At 33.5% G+C, this 19784-nt stretch overlaps 17 non-coding genes across 17 annotated transcripts; all 17 read left to right on the top strand.

Moving 5' to 3' along the window:
• The first annotated feature begins 44 nt into the window (after window positions 1–44).
• TRNAT-UGU (transfer RNA threonine (anticodon UGU)) lies at window positions 45–117 on the top strand. The gene has a single exon. It is a non-coding gene; the product is annotated as a tRNA-Thr (tRNA).
• A 1103-nt stretch (window positions 118–1220) lies between these two features.
• Window positions 1221–1293, top strand: TRNAT-UGU (transfer RNA threonine (anticodon UGU)). The gene has a single exon. It is a non-coding gene; the product is annotated as a tRNA-Thr (tRNA).
• Window positions 1294–2396: 1103 nt separating this feature from the next.
• On the top strand, window positions 2397–2469 carry TRNAT-UGU (transfer RNA threonine (anticodon UGU)). The gene has a single exon. It is a non-coding gene; the product is annotated as a tRNA-Thr (tRNA).
• A 1103-nt stretch (window positions 2470–3572) lies between these two features.
• TRNAT-UGU (transfer RNA threonine (anticodon UGU)) lies at window positions 3573–3645 on the top strand. The gene has a single exon. It is a non-coding gene; the product is annotated as a tRNA-Thr (tRNA).
• A 1103-nt stretch (window positions 3646–4748) lies between these two features.
• TRNAT-UGU (transfer RNA threonine (anticodon UGU)) lies at window positions 4749–4821 on the top strand. The gene has a single exon. It is a non-coding gene; the product is annotated as a tRNA-Thr (tRNA).
• A 1108-nt stretch (window positions 4822–5929) lies between these two features.
• TRNAT-UGU (transfer RNA threonine (anticodon UGU)) lies at window positions 5930–6002 on the top strand. Its single transcript has one exon. It is a non-coding gene; the product is annotated as a tRNA-Thr (tRNA).
• Window positions 6003–7109: 1107 nt separating this feature from the next.
• On the top strand, window positions 7110–7182 carry TRNAT-UGU (transfer RNA threonine (anticodon UGU)). Its single transcript has one exon. It is a non-coding gene; the product is annotated as a tRNA-Thr (tRNA).
• Window positions 7183–8285: 1103 nt separating this feature from the next.
• Window positions 8286–8358, top strand: TRNAT-UGU (transfer RNA threonine (anticodon UGU)). The gene has a single exon. It is a non-coding gene; the product is annotated as a tRNA-Thr (tRNA).
• A 1107-nt stretch (window positions 8359–9465) lies between these two features.
• On the top strand, window positions 9466–9538 carry TRNAT-UGU (transfer RNA threonine (anticodon UGU)). Its single transcript has one exon. It is a non-coding gene; the product is annotated as a tRNA-Thr (tRNA).
• A 1103-nt stretch (window positions 9539–10641) lies between these two features.
• On the top strand, window positions 10642–10714 carry TRNAT-UGU (transfer RNA threonine (anticodon UGU)). Its single transcript has one exon. It is a non-coding gene; the product is annotated as a tRNA-Thr (tRNA).
• A 1103-nt stretch (window positions 10715–11817) lies between these two features.
• Window positions 11818–11890, top strand: TRNAT-UGU (transfer RNA threonine (anticodon UGU)). The gene has a single exon. It is a non-coding gene; the product is annotated as a tRNA-Thr (tRNA).
• Window positions 11891–12997: 1107 nt separating this feature from the next.
• On the top strand, window positions 12998–13070 carry TRNAT-UGU (transfer RNA threonine (anticodon UGU)). The gene has a single exon. It is a non-coding gene; the product is annotated as a tRNA-Thr (tRNA).
• A 1103-nt stretch (window positions 13071–14173) lies between these two features.
• On the top strand, window positions 14174–14246 carry TRNAT-UGU (transfer RNA threonine (anticodon UGU)). Its single transcript has one exon. It is a non-coding gene; the product is annotated as a tRNA-Thr (tRNA).
• A 1103-nt stretch (window positions 14247–15349) lies between these two features.
• On the top strand, window positions 15350–15422 carry TRNAT-UGU (transfer RNA threonine (anticodon UGU)). Its single transcript has one exon. It is a non-coding gene; the product is annotated as a tRNA-Thr (tRNA).
• Window positions 15423–16525: 1103 nt separating this feature from the next.
• Window positions 16526–16598, top strand: TRNAT-UGU (transfer RNA threonine (anticodon UGU)). The gene has a single exon. It is a non-coding gene; the product is annotated as a tRNA-Thr (tRNA).
• Window positions 16599–17701: 1103 nt separating this feature from the next.
• On the top strand, window positions 17702–17774 carry TRNAT-UGU (transfer RNA threonine (anticodon UGU)). Its single transcript has one exon. It is a non-coding gene; the product is annotated as a tRNA-Thr (tRNA).
• Window positions 17775–18881: 1107 nt separating this feature from the next.
• Window positions 18882–18954, top strand: TRNAT-UGU (transfer RNA threonine (anticodon UGU)). The gene has a single exon. It is a non-coding gene; the product is annotated as a tRNA-Thr (tRNA).
• Window positions 18955–19784: the final 830 nt, after the last annotated feature.

Here is a 19784-nt window from a genome sequence, read left to right as displayed (position 1 = left end):
CCTCAACCAGACACCAAAATGTGTATAAAATAACTTAACCAAGTGGCTCCATATCTCAGGGGTTAGAGCACTGGTCTTGTAAACCAGGGGTCGTGAGTTCAAATCTCACTGGGGCCTAATGTCTCATTATTGTTACTCCTGCTAAAACTTAAGTTGCAGCAACCTATATTGCAATACTCTGCTTTAGTATGCTAAATGAGAAGATGATGAATACACTTGTATATCCAAATTGGAAAGACACATATCGCATTCAGTCTAACCTATGGACTGGTATCAAGAGCATATTTGAAAACATTTGTGTTTTCTTTTATTGGACCAATTTCCTTCAAACTGAAACTCCCAGCATGGTTATTCACCATCATTATAAAATAAACATTAGAGATTTCCTATTATTTAACTTTAAAAAGAGCAGTTAAAGCACATATCAACATGCATTGCATAGAGCAGATTTCATCTTGCGCAATTGATACCGTTATTTTGAACATAGGTGCCAATAGATATAACTGATGGCTGATTTGAACATGTAAGCATATATACTCTACACGTGCAAGCACACTCAGGGAAATTACCACTAATGACTACAAATAATTCTATAAAGATGTCCGGCTATAACATTTTGAAATAATTCCACCCTATGGATCCTTAAGTTGGAAAGCCATGGAAAGTATGACGAATTTTGGATCTCTATTATGTACACACCACACTAACATAAAACAGCTCATTTTAAAATGCATTTAAATAATTTGATTCAAAGTGTCTCCCAGGTATGCCTCAATTATAGATATTGCATATATATCAGAATAGGCCATTTGAAAAGGATTCAACATCACAATAAATAGAACCAAGAGAATGAAAACAGTATACATAAGCCTACATTTTTAATTGTCATATTAGTGCTAAAGTATAATGAAAACCAAAGTTGAAGTGTTCCTTTATAAGGCAGGAGGATAAAATCTTTTGTTTTATGTTAACCTGGCCTCTCTCCTACAGCTCGTTAAGAAGTAAAGTAATACATTCCTAGTCCATTATAGATGACTACAACTACTTTGCCAATTTTATGTGACTGTCTTGATGCAATCTTGACGAACCTTAAGATGACCATAAACACAACAATTGTAATTGAAAAAAGTACATTTACCAGAAAAGATTTGAAATTTGCTGTATATCATTTTCCATCCTCAACCAGACACCAAAATGTGTATAAAATAACTTAACCAAGTGGCTCCATATCTCAGGGGTTAGAGCACTGGTCTTGTAAACCAGGGGTCGTGAGTTCAAATCTCACTGGGGCCTAATGTCTCATTATTGTTACTCCTGCTAAAACTTAAGTTGCAGCAACCTATATTGCAATACTCTGCTTTAGTATGCTAAATGAGAAGATGATGAATACACTTGTATATCCAAATTGGAAAGACACATATCGCATTCAGTCTAACCTATGGACTGGTATCAAGAGCATATTTGAAAACATTTGTGTTTTCTTTTATTGGACCAATTTCCTTCAAACTGAAACTCCCAGCATGGTTATTCACCATCATTATAAAATAAACATTAGAGATTTCCTATTATTTAACTTTAAAAAGAGCAGTTAAAGCACATATCAACATGCATTGCATAGAGCAGATTTCATCTTGCGCAATTGATACCGTTATTTTGAACATAGGTGCCAATAGATATAACTGATGGCTGATTTGAACATGTAAGCATATATACTCTACACGTGCAAGCACACTCAGGGAAATTACCACTAATGACTACAAATAATTCTATAAAGATGTCCGGCTATAACATATTGAAATAATTCCACCCTATGGATCCTTAAGTTGGAAAGCCATGGAAAGTATGACGAATTTTGGATCTCTATTATGTACACACCACACTAACATAAAACAGCTCATTTTAAAATGCATTTAAATAATTTGATTCAAAGTGTCTCCCAGGTATGCCTCAATTATAGATATTGCATATATATCAGAATAGGCCATTTGAAAAGGATTCAACATCACAATAAATAGAACCAAGAGAATGAAAACAGTATACATAAGCCTACGTTTTTAATTGTCATATTAGTGCTAAAGTATAATGAAAACCAAAGTTGAAGTGTTCCTTTATAAGGCAGGAGGATAAAATCTTTTGTTTTATGTTAACCTGGCCTCTCTCCTACAGCTCGTTAAGAAGTAAAGTAATACATTCCTAGTCCATTATAGATGACTACAACTACTTTGCCAATTTTATGTGACTGTCTTGATGCAATCTTGACGAACCTTAAGATGACCATAAACACAACAATTGTAATTGAAAAAAGTACATTTACCAGAAAAGATTTGAAATTTGCTGTATATCATTTTCCATCCTCAACCAGACACCAAAATGTGTATAAAATAACTTAAACAAGTGGCTCCATAGCTCAGGGGTTAGAGCACTGGTCTTGTAAACCAGGGGTCGTGAGTTCAAATCTCACTGGGGCCTAATGTCTCATTATTGTTACTCCTGCTAAAACTTAAGTTGCAGCAACCTATATTGCAATACTCTGCTTTAGTATGCTAAATGAGAAGATGATGAATACACTTGTATATCCAAATTGGAAAGACACATATCGCATTCAGTCTAACCTATGGACTGGTATCAAGAGCATATTTGAAAACATTTGTGTTTTCTTTTATTGGACCAATTTCCTTCAAACTGAAACTCCCAGCATGGTTATTCACCATCATTATAAAATAAACATTACAGATTTCCTATTATTTAACTTTAAAAAGAGCAGTTAAAGCACATATCAACATGCATTGCATAGAGCAGATTTCATCTTGCGCAATTGATACCGTTATTTTGAACATAGGTGCCAATAGATATAACTGATGGCTGATTTGAACATGTAAACATATATACTCTACACGTGCAAGCACACTCAGGGAAATTACCACTAATGACTACAAATAATTCTATAAAGATGTCCGGCTATAACATTTTGAAATAATTCCACCCTATGGATCCTTAAGTTGGAAAGCCATGGAAAGTATGACGAATTTTGGATCTCTATTATGTACACACCACACTAACATAAAACAGCTCATTTTAAAATGCATTTAAATAATTTGATTCAAAGTGTCTCCCAGGTATGCCTCAATTATAGATATTGCATATATATCAGAATAGGCCATTTGAAAAGGATTCAACATCACAATAAATAGAACCAAGAGAATGAAAACAGTATACATAAGCCTACATTTTTAATTGTCATATTAGTGCTAAAGTATAATGAAAACCAAAGTTGAAGTGTTCCTTTATAAGGCAGGAGGATAAAATCTTTTGTTTTATGTTAACCTGGCCTCTCTCCTACAGCTCGTTAAGAAGTAAAGTAATACATTCCTAGTCCATTATAGATGACTACAACTACTTTGCCAATTTTATGTGACTGTCTTGATGCAATCTTGACGAACCTTAAGATGACCATAAACACAACAATTGTAATTGAAAAAAGTACATTTACCAGAAAAGATTTGAAATTTGCTGTATATCATTTTCCATCCTCAACCAGACACCAAAATGTGTATAAAATAACTTAACCAAGTGGCTCCATATCTCAGGGGTTAGAGCACTGGTCTTGTAAACCAGGGGTCGTGAGTTCAAATCTCACTGGGGCCTAATGTCTCATTATTGTTACTCCTGCTAAAACTTAAGTTGCAGCAACCTATATTGCAATACTCTGCTTTAGTATGCTAAATGAGAAGATGATGAATACACTTGTATATCCAAATTGGAAAGACACATATCGCATTCAGTCTAACCTATGGACTGGTATCAAGAGCATATTTGAAAACATTTGTGTTTTCTTTTATTGGACCAATTTCCTTCAAACTGAAACTCCCAGCATGGTTATTCACCATCATTATAAAATAAACATTAGAGATTTCCTATTATTTAACTTTAAAAAGAGCAGTTAAAGCACATATCAACATGCATTGCATAGAGCAGATTTCATCTTGCGCAATTGATACCGTTATTTTGAACATAGGTGCCAATAGATATAACTGATGGCTGATTTGAACATGTAAGCATATATACTCTACACGTGCAAGCACACTCAGGGAAATTACCACTAATGACTACAAATAATTCTATAAAGATGTCCGGCTATAACATTTTGAAATAATTCCACCCTATGGATCCTTAAGTTGGAAAGCCATGGAAAGTATGACGAATTTTGGATCTCTATTATGTACACACCACACTAACATAAAACAGCTCATTTTAAAATGCATTTAAATAATTTGATTCAAAGTGTCTCCCAGGTATGCCTCAATTATAGATATTGCATATATATCAGAATAGGCCATTTGAAAAGGATTCAACATCACAATAAATAGAACCAAGAGAATGAAAACAGTATACATAAGCCTACATTTTTAATTGTCATATTAGTGCTAAAGTATAATGAAAACCAAAGTTGAAGTGTTCCTTTATAAGGCAGGAGGATAAAATCTTTTGTTTTATGTTAACCTGGCCTCTCTCCTACAGCTCGTTAAGAAGTAAAGTAATACATTCCTAGTCCATTATAGATGACTACAACTACTTTGCCAATTTTATGTGACTGTCTTGATGCAATCTTGACGAACCTTAAGATGACCATAAACACAACAATTGTAATTGAAAAAAGTACATTTACCAGAAAAGATTTGAAATTTGCTGTATATCATTTTCCATCCTCAACCAGACACCAAAATGTGTATAAAATAACTTAAACAAGTGGCTCCATAGCTCAGGGGTTAGAGCACTGGTCTTGTAAACCAGGGGTCGTGAGTTCAAATCTCACTGGGGCCTAATGTCTCATTATTGTTACTCCTGCTAAAACTTAAGTTGCAGCAACCTATATTGCAATACTCTGCTTTAGTAGGCTAAATGAGAAGATAATGAATACACTTGTATATCCAAATTGGAAAGACACATATCGCATTCAGTCTAACCTATGGACTGGTTTCAAGAGCATATTTGAAAACATTTGTGTTTTCTTTTATTGGACCAATTTCCTTCAAACTGAAACTCCCAGCATGGTTATTCACCATCATTATAAAATAAATATAAGAGATTTCCAATTATTTAACTTTAAAAAGAGCATTTAAAGCACATATCAACATGCATTGCATAGAGCAGATTTAATCTTGAGCAATTGATACCGTTATTTTGAACATAGGTGCCAATAAATATAACTGAAGGCTGATTTGAACATGTAAGCATATATACTCTACACGTGCAAGCACACTCAGGGTAATGACCACTAATGACTACAAATAACTCTATAAAGATGTCCGGCTATAACATTTTGAAATAATTCCACCCTATGGATCCTAAAGTTGGAAAGCCATGGAAAGTATGACCAATTTTGGATCTCTATTATGTACACACCACAATAACATAAAACAGCTCATTTTAAAATGCATTTAAATAATTTGATTCAAAGTGTCTCCCAGGTATGCCTCAATTATAGATATTGCATATAAATATATATATAATTGGCTATTTGAAAAGGATTCAACATCACAATAAATAGAACCAAGAGAATGAAAACAGTATACATAAGCCTACATTTTTAATTGTCATATTAGTGCTAAAGTATAATGAAAACCAAAGTTGAAGTGTTCCTTTATAAGGCAGGAGGATAAAATCTTTTGTTTTATGTTAACCTGGCCTCTCTCCTACAGCTCGTTAAGAAGTAAAGTAATACATTCCTAGTCCATTATAGATGACTACAACTACTTTGCCAATTTTATGTGACTGTTTTGATGCAATCTTGAAGAACCTTAAGATGACCATAAACACAACAATTGTAATTGAAAAAAGTACATTTACCAGAAAAGATTTGAAATTTGCTGTATATCAATTTCCATCCTCAACCAGACACCAAAATGTGTATAAAATAACTTAACAAAGTGGCTCCATAGCTCAGGGGTTAGTGCACTGGTCTTGTAAACCAGGGGTCGTGAGATCAAATCTCACTGGGGCCTAATGTCTCATTATTGTTACTCCTGCTAAAACTTAAGTTGCAGCAACCTATATTGCAATACTCTGCTTTAGTATGCTAAATGAGAAGATGATGAATACACTTGTATATCCAAATTGGAAAGACACATATCGCATTCAGTCTAACCTATGGACTGGTATCAAGAGCATATTTGAAAACATTTGTGTTTTCTTTTATTGGACCAATTTCCTTCAAACTGAAACTCCCAGCATGGTTATTCACCATCATTATAAAATAAATATAAGAGATTTCCAATTATTTATCTTTAAAAAGAGCATTTAAAGCACATATCAACATGCATTGCATAGAGCAGATTTAATCTTGAGCAATTGATACCGTTATTTTGAACATAGGTGCCAATAAATATAACTGAAGGCTGATTTGAACATGTAAGCATATATACTCTACACGTGCAAGCACACTCAGGGTAATGACCACTAATGACTACAAATAACTCTATAAAGATGTCCGGCTATAACATTTTGAAATAATTCCACCCTATGGATCCTAAAGTTGGAAAGCCATGGAAAGTATGACCAATTTTGGATCTCTATTATGTACACACCACAATAACATAAAACAGCTCATTTTAAAATGCATTTAAATAATTTGATTCAAAGTGTCTCCCAGGTATGCCTCAATTATAGATATTGCATATATATATATCTGAATAGGCTATTTGAAAAGGATTCAACATCACAATAAATAGAACCAAGAGAATGAAAACAGTATACATAAGCCTACATTTTTAATTGTCATATTAGTGCTAAAGTATAATGAAAACCAAAGTTGAAGTGTTCCTTTATAAGGCAGGAGGATAAAATCTTTTGTTTTATGTTAACCTGGCCTCTCTCCTACAGCTCGTTAAGAAGTAAAGTAATACATTCCTAGTCCATTATAGATGACTACAACTACTTTGCCAATTTTATGTGACTGTCTTGATGCAATCTTGAAGAACCTTAAGATGACCATAAACACAACAATTGTAATTGAAAAAAGTACATTTACCAGAAAAGATTTGAAATTTGCTGTATATCATTTTCCATCCTCAACCAGACACCAAAATGTGTATAAAATAACTTAACCAAGTGGCTCCATATCTCAGGGGTTAGAGCACTGGTCTTGTAAACCAGGGGTCGTGAGTTCAAATCTCACTGGGGCCTAATGTCTCATTATTGTTACTCCTGCTAAAACTTAAGTTGCAGCAACCTATATTGCAATACTCTGCTTTAGTATGCTAAATGAGAAGATGATGAATACACTTGTATATCCAAATTGGAAAGACACATATCGCATTCAGTCTAACCTATGGACTGGTATCAAGAGCATATTTGAAAACATTTGTGTTTTCTTTTATTGGACCAATTTCCTTCAAACTGAAACTCCCAGCATGGTTATTCACCATCATTATAAAATAAACATTAGAGATTTCCTATTATTTAACTTTAAAAAGAGCAGTTAAAGCACATATCAACATGCATTGCATAGAGCAGATTTCATCTTGCGCAATTGATACCGTTATTTTGAACATAGGTGCCAATAGATATAACTGATGGCTGATTTGAACATGTAAGCATATATACTCTACACGTGCAAGCACACTCAGGGAAATTACCACTAATGACTACAAATAATTCTATAAAGATGTCCGGCTATAACATTTTGAAATAATTCCACCCTATGGATCCTTAAGTTGGAAAGCCATGGAAAGTATGACGAATTTTGGATCTCTATTATGTACACACCACACTAACATAAAACAGCTCATTTTAAAATGCATTTAAATAATTTGATTCAAAGTGTCTCCCAGGTATGCCTCAATTATAGATATTGCATATATATCAGAATAGGCCATTTGAAAAGGATTCAACATCACAATAAATAGAACCAAGAGAATGAAAACAGTATACATAAGCCTACATTTTTAATTGTCATATTAGTGCTAAAGTATAATGAAAACCAAAGTTGAAGTGTTCCTTTATAAGGCAGGAGGATAAAATCTTTTGTTTTATGTTAACCTGGCCTCTCTCCTACAGCTCGTTAAGAAGTAAAGTAATACATTCCTAGTCCATTATAGATGACTACAACTACTTTGCCAATTTTATGTGACTGTCTTGATGCAATCTTGACGAACCTTAAGATGACCATAAACACAACAATTGTAATTGAAAAAAGTACATTTACCAGAAAAGATTTGAAATTTGCTGTATATCATTTTCCATCCTCAACCAGACACCAAAATGTGTATAAAATAACTTAACCAAGTGGCTCCATATCTCAGGGGTTAGAGCACTGGTCTTGTAAACCAGGGGTCGTGAGTTCAAATCTCACTGGGGCCTAATGTCTCATTATTGTTACTCCTGCTAAAACTTAAGTTGCAGCAACCTATATTGCAATACTCTGCTTTAGTATGCTAAATGAGAAGATGATGAATACACTTGTATATCCAAATTGGAAAGACACATATCGCATTCAGTCTAACCTATGGACTGGTATCAAGAGCATATTTGAAAACATTTGTGTTTTCTTTTATTGGACCAATTTCCTTCAAACTGAAACTCCCAGCATGGTTATTCACCATCATTATAAAATAAATATAAGAGATTTCCAATTATTTATCTTTAAAAAGAGCATTTAAAGCACATATCAACATGCATTGCATAGAGCAGATTTAATCTTGAGCAATTGATACCGTTATTTTGAACATAGGTGCCAATAAATATAACTGAAGGCTGATTTGAACATGTAAGCATATATACTCTACACGTGCAAGCACACTCAGGGTAATGACCACTAATGACTACAAATAACTCTATAAAGATGTCCGGCTATAACATTTTGAAATAATTCCACCCTATGGATCCTAAAGTTGGAAAGCCATGGAAAGTATGACCAATTTTGGATCTCTATTATGTACACACCACAATAACATAAAACAGCTCATTTTAAAATGCATTTAAATAATTTGATTCAAAGTGTCTCCCAGGTATGCCTCAATTATAGATATTGCATATATATATATCTGAATAGGCTATTTGAAAAGGATTCAACATCACAATAAATAGAACCAAGAGAATGAAAACAGTATACATAAGCCTACATTTTTAATTGTCATATTAGTGCTAAAGTATAATGAAAACCAAAGTTGAAGTGTTCCTTTATAAGGCAGGAGGATAAAATCTTTTGTTTTATGTTAACCTGGCCTCTCTCCTACAGCTCGTTAAGAAGTAAAGTAATACATTCCTAGTCCATTATAGATGACTACAACTACTTTGCCAATTTTATGTGACTGTCTTGATGCAATCTTGAAGAACCTTAAGATGACCATAAACACAACAATTGTAATTGAAAAAAGTACATTTACCAGAAAAGATTTGAAATTTGCTGTATATCATTTTCCATCCTCAACCAGACACCAAAATGTGTATAAAATAACTTAACCAAGTGGCTCCATATCTCAGGGGTTAGAGCACTGGTCTTGTAAACCAGGGGTCGTGAGTTCAAATCTCACTGGGGCCTAATGTCTCATTATTGTTACTCCTGCTAAAACTTAAGTTGCAGCAACCTATATTGCAATACTCTGCTTTAGTATGCTAAATGAGAAGATGATGAATACACTTGTATATCCAAATTGGAAAGACACATATCGCATTCAGTCTAACCTATGGACTGGTATCAAGAGCATATTTGAAAACATTTGTGTTTTCTTTTATTGGACCAATTTCCTTCAAACTGAAACTCCCAGCATGGTTATTCACCATCATTATAAAATAAACATTAGAGATTTCCTATTATTTAACTTTAAAAAGAGCAGTTAAAGCACATATCAACATGCATTGCATAGAGCAGATTTCATCTTGCGCAATTGATACCGTTATTTTGAACATAGGTGCCAATAGATATAACTGATGGCTGATTTGAACATGTAAGCATATATACTCTACACGTGCAAGCACACTCAGGGAAATTACCACTAATGACTACAAATAATTCTATAAAGATGTCCGGCTATAACATTTTGAAATAATTCCACCCTATGGATCCTTAAGTTGGAAAGCCATGGAAAGTATGACGAATTTTGGATCTCTATTATGTACACACCACACTAACATAAAACAGCTCATTTTAAAATGCATTTAAATAATTTGATTCAAAGTGTCTCCCAGGTATGCCTCAATTATAGATATTGCATATATATCAGAATAGGCCATTTGAAAAGGATTCAACATCACAATAAATAGAACCAAGAGAATGAAAACAGTATACATAAGCCTACATTTTTAATTGTCATATTAGTGCTAAAGTATAATGAAAACCAAAGTTGAAGTGTTCCTTTATAAGGCAGGAGGATAAAATCTTTTGTTTTATGTTAACCTGGCCTCTCTCCTACAGCTCGTTAAGAAGTAAAGTAATACATTCCTAGTCCATTATAGATGACTACAACTACTTTGCCAATTTTATGTGACTGTCTTGATGCAATCTTGACGAACCTTAAGATGACCATAAACACAACAATTGTAATTGAAAAAAGTACATTTACCAGAAAAGATTTGAAATTTGCTGTATATCATTTTCCATCCTCAACCAGACACCAAAATGTGTATAAAATAACTTAACCAAGTGGCTCCATATCTCAGGGGTTAGAGCACTGGTCTTGTAAACCAGGGGTCGTGAGTTCAAATCTCACTGGGGCCTAATGTCTCATTATTGTTACTCCTGCTAAAACTTAAGTTGCAGCAACCTATATTGCAATACTCTGCTTTAGTATGCTAAATGAGAAGATGATGAATACACTTGTATATCCAAATTGGAAAGACACATATCGCATTCAGTCTAACCTATGGACTGGTATCAAGAGCATATTTGAAAACATTTGTGTTTTCTTTTATTGGACCAATTTCCTTCAAACTGAAACTCCCAGCATGGTTATTCACCATCATTATAAAATAAACATTAGAGATTTCCTATTATTTAACTTTAAAAAGAGCAGTTAAAGCACATATCAACATGCATTGCATAGAGCAGATTTCATCTTGCGCAATTGATACCGTTATTTTGAACATAGGTGCCAATAGATATAACTGATGGCTGATTTGAACATGTAAGCATATATACTCTACACGTGCAAGCACACTCAGGGAAATTACCACTAATGACTACAAATAATTCTATAAAGATGTCCGGCTATAACATTTTGAAATAATTCCACCCTATGGATCCTTAAGTTGGAAAGCCATGGAAAGTATGACGAATTTTGGATCTCTATTATGTACACACCACACTAACATAAAACAGCTCATTTTAAAATGCATTTAAATAATTTGATTCAAAGTGTCTCCCAGGTATGCCTCAATTATAGATATTGCATATATATCAGAATAGGCCATTTGAAAAGGATTCAACATCACAATAAATAGAACCAAGAGAATGAAAACAGTATACATAAGCCTACATTTTTAATTGTCATATTAGTGCTAAAGTATAATGAAAACCAAAGTTGAAGTGTTCCTTTATAAGGCAGGAGGATAAAATCTTTTGTTTTATGTTAACCTGGCCTCTCTCCTACAGCTCGTTAAGAAGTAAAGTAATACATTCCTAGTCCATTATAGATGACTACAACTACTTTGCCAATTTTATGTGACTGTCTTGATGCAATCTTGACGAACCTTAAGATGACCATAAACACAACAATTGTAATTGAAAAAAGTACATTTACCAGAAAAGATTTGAAATTTGCTGTATATCATTTTCCATCCTCAACCAGACACCAAAATGTGTATAAAATAACTTAACCAAGTGGCTCCATATCTCAGGGGTTAGAGCACTGGTCTTGTAAACCAGGGGTCGTGAGTTCAAATCTCACTGGGGCCTAATGTCTCATTATTGTTACTCCTGCTAAAACTTAAGTTGCAGCAACCTATATTGCAATACTCTGCTTTAGTATGCTAAATGAGAAGATGATGAATACACTTGTATATCCAAATTGGAAAGACACATATCGCATTCAGTCTAACCTATGGACTGGTATCAAGAGCATATTTGAAAACATTTGTGTTTTCTTTTATTGGACCAATTTCCTTCAAACTGAAACTCCCAGCATGGTTATTCACCATCATTATAAAATAAATATAAGAGATTTCCAATTATTTATCTTTAAAAAGAGCATTTAAAGCACATATCAACATGCATTGCATAGAGCAGATTTAATCTTGAGCAATTGATACCGTTATTTTGAACATAGGTGCCAATAAATATAACTGAAGGCTGATTTGAACATGTAAGCATATATACTCTACACGTGCAAGCACACTCAGGGTAATGACCACTAATGACTACAAATAACTCTATAAAGATGTCCGGCTATAACATTTTGAAATAATTCCACCCTATGGATCCTAAAGTTGGAAAGCCATGGAAAGTATGACCAATTTTGGATCTCTATTATGTACACACCACAATAACATAAAACAGCTCATTTTAAAATGCATTTAAATAATTTGATTCAAAGTGTCTCCCAGGTATGCCTCAATTATAGATATTGCATATATATATATCTGAATAGGCTATTTGAAAAGGATTCAACATCACAATAAATAGAACCAAGAGAATGAAAACAGTATACATAAGCCTACATTTTTAATTGTCATATTAGTGCTAAAGTATAATGAAAACCAAAGTTGAAGTGTTCCTTTATAAGGCAGGAGGATAAAATCTTTTGTTTTATGTTAACCTGGCCTCTCTCCTACAGCTCGTTAAGAAGTAAAGTAATACATTACTAGTCCATTATAGATGACTACAACTACTTTGCCAATTTTATGTGACTGTCTTGATGCAATCTTGAAGAACCTTAAGATGACCATAAACACAACAATTGTAATTGAAAAAAGTACATTTACCAGAAAAGATTTGAAATTTGCTGTATATCATTTTCCATCCTCAACCAGACACCAAAATGTGTATAAAATAACTTAACCAAGTGGCTCCATATCTCAGGGGTTAGAGCACTGGTCTTGTAAACCAGGGGTCGTGAGTTCAAATCTCACTGGGGCCTAATGTCTCATTATTGTTACTCCTGCTAAAACTTAAGTTGCAGCAACCTATATTGCAATACTCTGCTTTAGTATGCTAAATGAGAAGATGATGAATACACTTGTATATCCAAATTGGAAAGACACATATCGCATTCAGTCTAACCTATGGACTGGTATCAAGAGCATATTTGAAAACATTTGTGTTTTCTTTTATTGGACCAATTTCCTTCAAACTGAAACTCCCAGCATGGTTATTCACCATCATTATAAAATAAACATTAGAGATTTCCTATTATTTAACTTTAAAAAGAGCAGTTAAAGCACATATCAACATGCATTGCATAGAGCAGATTTCATCTTGCGCAATTGATACCGTTATTTTGAACATAGGTGCCAATAGATATAACTGATGGCTGATTTGAACATGTAAGCATATATACTCTACACGTGCAAGCACACTCAGGGAAATTACCACTAATGACTACAAATAATTCTATAAAGATGTCCGGCTATAACATTTTGAAATAATTCCACCCTATGGATCCTTAAGTTGGAAAGCCATGGAAAGTATGACGAATTTTGGATCTCTATTATGTACACACCACACTAACATAAAACAGCTCATTTTAAAATGCATTTAAATAATTTGATTCAAAGTGTCTCCCAGGTATGCCTCAATTATAGATATTGCATATATATCAGAATAGGCCATTTGAAAAGGATTCAACATCACAATAAATAGAACCAAGAGAATGAAAACAGTATACATAAGCCTACATTTTTAATTGTCATATTAGTGCTAAAGTATAATGAAAACCAAAGTTGAAGTGTTCCTTTATAAGGCAGGAGGATAAAATCTTTTGTTTTATGTTAACCTGGCCTCTCTCCTACAGCTCGTTAAGAAGTAAAGTAATACATTCCTAGTCCATTATAGATGACTACAACTACTTTGCCAATTTTATGTGACTGTCTTGATGCAATCTTGACGAACCTTAAGATGACCATAAACACAACAATTGTAATTGAAAAAAGTACATTTACCAGAAAAGATTTGAAATTTGCTGTATATCATTTTCCATCCTCAACCAGACACCAAAATGTGTATAAAATAACTTAACCAAGTGGCTCCATATCTCAGGGGTTAGAGCACTGGTCTTGTAAACCAGGGGTCGTGAGTTCAAATCTCACTGGGGCCTAATGTCTCATTATTGTTACTCCTGCTAAAACTTAAGTTGCAGCAACCTATATTGCAATACTCTGCTTTAGTATGCTAAATGAGAAGATGATGAATACACTTGTATATCCAAATTGGAAAGACACATATCGCATTCAGTCTAACCTATGGACTGGTATCAAGAGCATATTTGAAAACATTTGTGTTTTCTTTTATTGGACCAATTTCCTTCAAACTGAAACTCCCAGCATGGTTATTCACCATCATTATAAAATAAACATTAGAGATTTCCTATTATTTAACTTTAAAAAGAGCAGTTAAAGCACATATCAACATGCATTGCATAGAGCAGATTTCATCTTGCGCAATTGATACCGTTATTTTGAACATAGGTGCCAATAGATATAACTGATGGCTGATTTGAACATGTAAGCATATATACTCTACACGTGCAAGCACACTCAGGGAAATTACCACTAATGACTACAAATAATTCTATAAAGATGTCCGGCTATAACATTTTGAAATAATTCCACCCTATGGATCCTTAAGTTGGAAAGCCATGGAAAGTATGACGAATTTTGGATCTCTATTATGTACACACCACACTAACATAAAACAGCTCATTTTAAAATGCATTTAAATAATTTGATTCAAAGTGTCTCCCAGGTATGCCTCAATTATAGATATTGCATATATATCAGAATAGGCCATTTGAAAAGGATTCAACATCACAATAAATAGAACCAAGAGAATGAAAACAGTATACATAAGCCTACATTTTTAATTGTCATATTAGTGCTAAAGTATAATGAAAACCAAAGTTGAAGTGTTCCTTTATAAGGCAGGAGGATAAAATCTTTTGTTTTATGTTAACCTGGCCTCTCTCCTACAGCTCGTTAAGAAGTAAAGTAATACATTCCTAGTCCATTATAGATGACTACAACTACTTTGCCAATTTTATGTGACTGTCTTGATGCAATCTTGACGAACCTTAAGATGACCATAAACACAACAATTGTAATTGAAAAAAGTACATTTACCAGAAAAGATTTGAAATTTGCTGTATATCATTTTCCATCCTCAACCAGACACCAAAATGTGTATAAAATAACTTAAACAAGTGGCTCCATAGCTCAGGGGTTAGAGCACTGGTCTTGTAAACCAGGGGTCGTGAGTTCAAATCTCACTGGGGCCTAATGTCTCATTATTGTTACTCCTGCTAAAACTTAAGTTGCAGCAACCTATATTGCAATACTCTGCTTTAGTAGGCTAAATGAGAAGATAATGAATACACTTGTATATCCAAATTGGAAAGACACATATCGCATTCAGTCTAACCTATGGACTGGTTTCAAGAGCATATTTGAAAACATTTGTGTTTTCTTTTATTGGACCAATTTCCTTCAAACTGAAACTCCCAGCATGGTTATTCACCATCATTATAAAATAAATATAAGAGATTTCCAATTATTTAACTTTAAAAAGAGCATTTAAAGCACATATCAACATGCATTGCATAGAGCAGATTTAATCTTGAGCAATTGATACCGTTATTTTGAACATAGGTGCCAATAAATATAACTGAAGGCTGATTTGAACATGTAAGCATATATACTCTACACGTGCAAGCACACTCAGGGTAATGACCACTAATGACTACAAATAACTCTATAAAGATGTCCGGCTATAACATTTTGAAATAATTCCACCCTATGGATCCTAAAGTTGGAAAGCCATGGAAAGTATGACCAATTTTGGATCTCTATTATGTACACACCACAATAACATAAAACAGCTCATTTTAAAATGCATTTAAATAATTTGATTCAAAGTGTCTCCCAGGTATGCCTCAATTATAGATATTGCATATATATCAGAATAGGCCATTTGAAAAGGATTCAACATCACAATAAATAGAACCAAGAGAATGAAAACAGTATACATAAGCCTACATTTTTAATTGTCATATTAGTGCTAAAGTATAATGAAAACCAAAGTTGAAGTGTTCCTTTATAAGGCAGGAGGATAAAATCTTTTGTTTTATGTTAACCTGGCCTCTCTCCTACAGCTCGTTAAGAAGTAAAGTAATACATTCCTAGTCCATTATAGATGACTACAACTACTTTGCCAATTTTATGTGACTGTCTTGATGCAATCTTGACGAACCTTAAGATGACCATAAACACAACAATTGTAATTGAAAAAAGTACATTTACCAGAAAAGATTTGAAATTTGCTGTATATCATTTTCCATCCTCAACCAGACACCAAAATGTGTATAAAATAACTTAACCAAGTGGCTCCATATCTCAGGGGTTAGAGCACTGGTCTTGTAAACCAGGGGTCGTGAGTTCAAATCTCACTGGGGCCTAATGTCTCATTATTGTTACTCCTGCTAAAACTTAAGTTGCAGCAACCTATATTGCAATACTCTGCTTTAGTATGCTAAATGAGAAGATGATGAATACACTTGTATATCCAAATTGGAAAGACACATATCGCATTCAGTCTAACCTATGGACTGGTATCAAGAGCATATTTGAAAACATTTGTGTTTTCTTTTATTGGACCAATTTCCTTCAAACTGAAACTCCCAGCATGGTTATTCACCATCATTATAAAATAAACATTAGAGATTTCCTATTATTTAACTTTAAAAAGAGCAGTTAAAGCACATATCAACATGCATTGCATAGAGCAGATTTCATCTTGCGCAATTGATACCGTTATTTTGAACATAGGTGCCAATAGATATAACTGATGGCTGATTTGAACATGTAAGCATATATACTCTACACGTGCAAGCACACTCAGGGAAATTACCACTAATGACTACAAATAATTCTATAAAGATGTCCGGCTATAACATTTTGAAATAATTCCACCCTATGGATCCTTAAGTTGGAAAGCCATGGAAAGTATGACGAATTTTGGATCTCTATTATGTACACACCACACTAACATAAAACAGCTCATTTTAAAATGCATTTAAATAATTTGATTCAAAGTGTCTCCCAGGTATGCCTCAATTATAGATATTGCATATATATCAGAATAGGCCATTTGAAAAGGATTCAACATCACAATAAATAGAACCAAGAGAATGAAAACAGTATACATAAGCCTACATTTTTAATTGTCATATTAGTGCTAAAGTATAATGAAAACCAAAGTTGAAGTGTTCCTTTATAAGGCAGGAGGATAAAATCTTTTGTTTTATGTTAACCTGGCCTCTCTCCTACAGCTCGTTAAGAAGTAAAGTAATACATTCCTAGTCCATTATAGATGACTACAACTACTTTGCCAATTTTATGTGACTGTCTTGATGCAATCTTGACGAACCTTAAGATGACCATAAACACAACAATTGTAATTGAAAAAAGTACATTTACCAGAAAAGATTTGAAATTTGCTGTATATCATTTTCCATCCTCAACCAGACACCAAAATGTGTATAAAATAACTTAACCAAGTGGCTCCATATCTCAGGGGTTAGAGCACTGGTCTTGTAAACCAGGGGTCGTGAGTTCAAATCTCACTGGGGCCTAATGTCTCATTATTGTTACTCCTGCTAAAACTTAAGTTGCAGCAACCTATATTGCAATACTCTGCTTTAGTATGCTAAATGAGAAGATGATGAATACACTTGTATATCCAAATTGGAAAGACACATATCGCATTCAGTCTAACCTATGGACTGGTATCAAGAGCATATTTGAAAACATTTGTGTTTTCTTTTATTGGACCAATTTCCTTCAAACTGAAACTCCCAGCATGGTTATTCACCATCATTATAAAATAAACATTAGAGATTTCCTATTATTTAACTTTAAAAAGAGCAGTTAAAGCACATATCAACATGCATTGCATAGAGCAGATTTCATCTTGCGCAATTGATACCGTTATTTTGAACATAGGTGCCAATAGATATAACTGATGGCTGATTTGAACATGTAAGCATATATACTCTACACGTGCAAGCACACTCAGGGAAATTACCACTAATGACTACAAATAATTCTATAAAGATGTCCGGCTATAACATTTTGAAATAATTCCACCCTATGGATCCTTAAGTTGGAAAGCCATGGAAAGTATGACCAATTTTGGATCTCTATTATGTACACACCACAATAACATAAAACAGCTCATTTTAAAATGCATTTAAATAATTTGATTCAAAGTGTCTCCCAGGTATGCCTCAATTATAGATATTGCATATATATATATCTGAATAGGCTATTTGAAAAGGATTCAACATCACAATAAATAGAACCAAGAGAATGAAAACAGTATACATAAGCCTACATTTTTAATTGTCATATTAGTGCTAAAGTATAATGAAAACCAAAGTTGAAGTGTTCCTTTATAAGGCAGGAGGATAAAATCTTTTGTTTTATGTTAACCTGGCCTCTCTCCTACAGCTCGTTAAGAAGTAAAGTAATACATTCCTAGTCCATTATAGATGACTACAACTACTTTGCCAATTTTATGTGACTGTCTTGATGCAATCTTGACGAACCTTAAGATGACCATAAACACAACAATTGTAATTGAAAAAAGTACATTTACCAGAAAAGATTTGAAATTTGCTGTATATCATTTTCCATCCTCAACCAGACACCAAAATGTGTATAAAATAACTTAAACAAGTGGCTCCATAGCTCAGGGGTTAGAGCACTGGTCTTGTAAACCAGGGGTCGTGAGTTCAAATCTCACTGGGGCCTAATGTCTCATTATTGTTACTCCTGCTAAAACTTAAGTTGCAGCAACCTATATTGCAATACTCTGCTTTAGTAGGCTAAATGAGAAGATAATGAATACACTTGTATATCCAAATTGGAAAGACACATATCGCATTCAGTCTAACCTATGGACTGGTTTCAAGAGCATATTTGAAAACATTTGTGTTTTCTTTTATTGGACCAATTTCCTTCAAACTGAAACTCCCAGCATGGTTATTCACCATCATTATAAAATAAATATAAGAGATTTCCAATTATTTAACTTTAAAAAGAGCATTTAAAGCACATATCAACATGCATTGCATAGAGCAGATTTAATCTTGAGCAATTGATACCGTTATTTTGAACATAGGTGCCAATAAATATAACTGAAGGCTGATTTGAACATGTAAGCATATATACTCTACACGTGCAAGCACACTCAGGGTAATGACCACTAATGACTACAAATAACTCTATAAAGATGTCCGGCTATAACATTTTGAAATAATTCCACCCTATGGATCCTAAAGTTGGAAAGCCATGGAAAGTATGACCAATTTTGGATCTCTATTATGTACACACCACAATAACATAAAACAGCTCATTTTAAAATGCATTTAAATAATTTGATTCAAAGTGTCTCCCAGGTATGCCTCAATTATAGATATTGCATATATATATATCTGAATAGGCTATTTGAAAAGGATTCAACATCACAATAAATAGAACCAAGAGAATGAAAACAGTATACATAAGCCTACATTTTTAATTGTCATATTAGTGCTAAAGTATAATGAAAACCAAAGTTGAAGTGTTCCTTTATAAGGCAG

This window comes from Taudactylus pleione, unplaced genomic scaffold (genome assembly GCF_031769625.1).
Source record: "Taudactylus pleione unplaced genomic scaffold, aTauple2 ptg000117l, whole genome shotgun sequence".
Classification (NCBI taxonomy): Eukaryota; Metazoa; Chordata; class Amphibia; order Anura; family Myobatrachidae; genus Taudactylus; species Taudactylus pleione.
The sequence above is the reverse complement of the archived record's forward strand: the minus strand, read 5'-3'. Positions and strand labels throughout refer to the sequence as shown.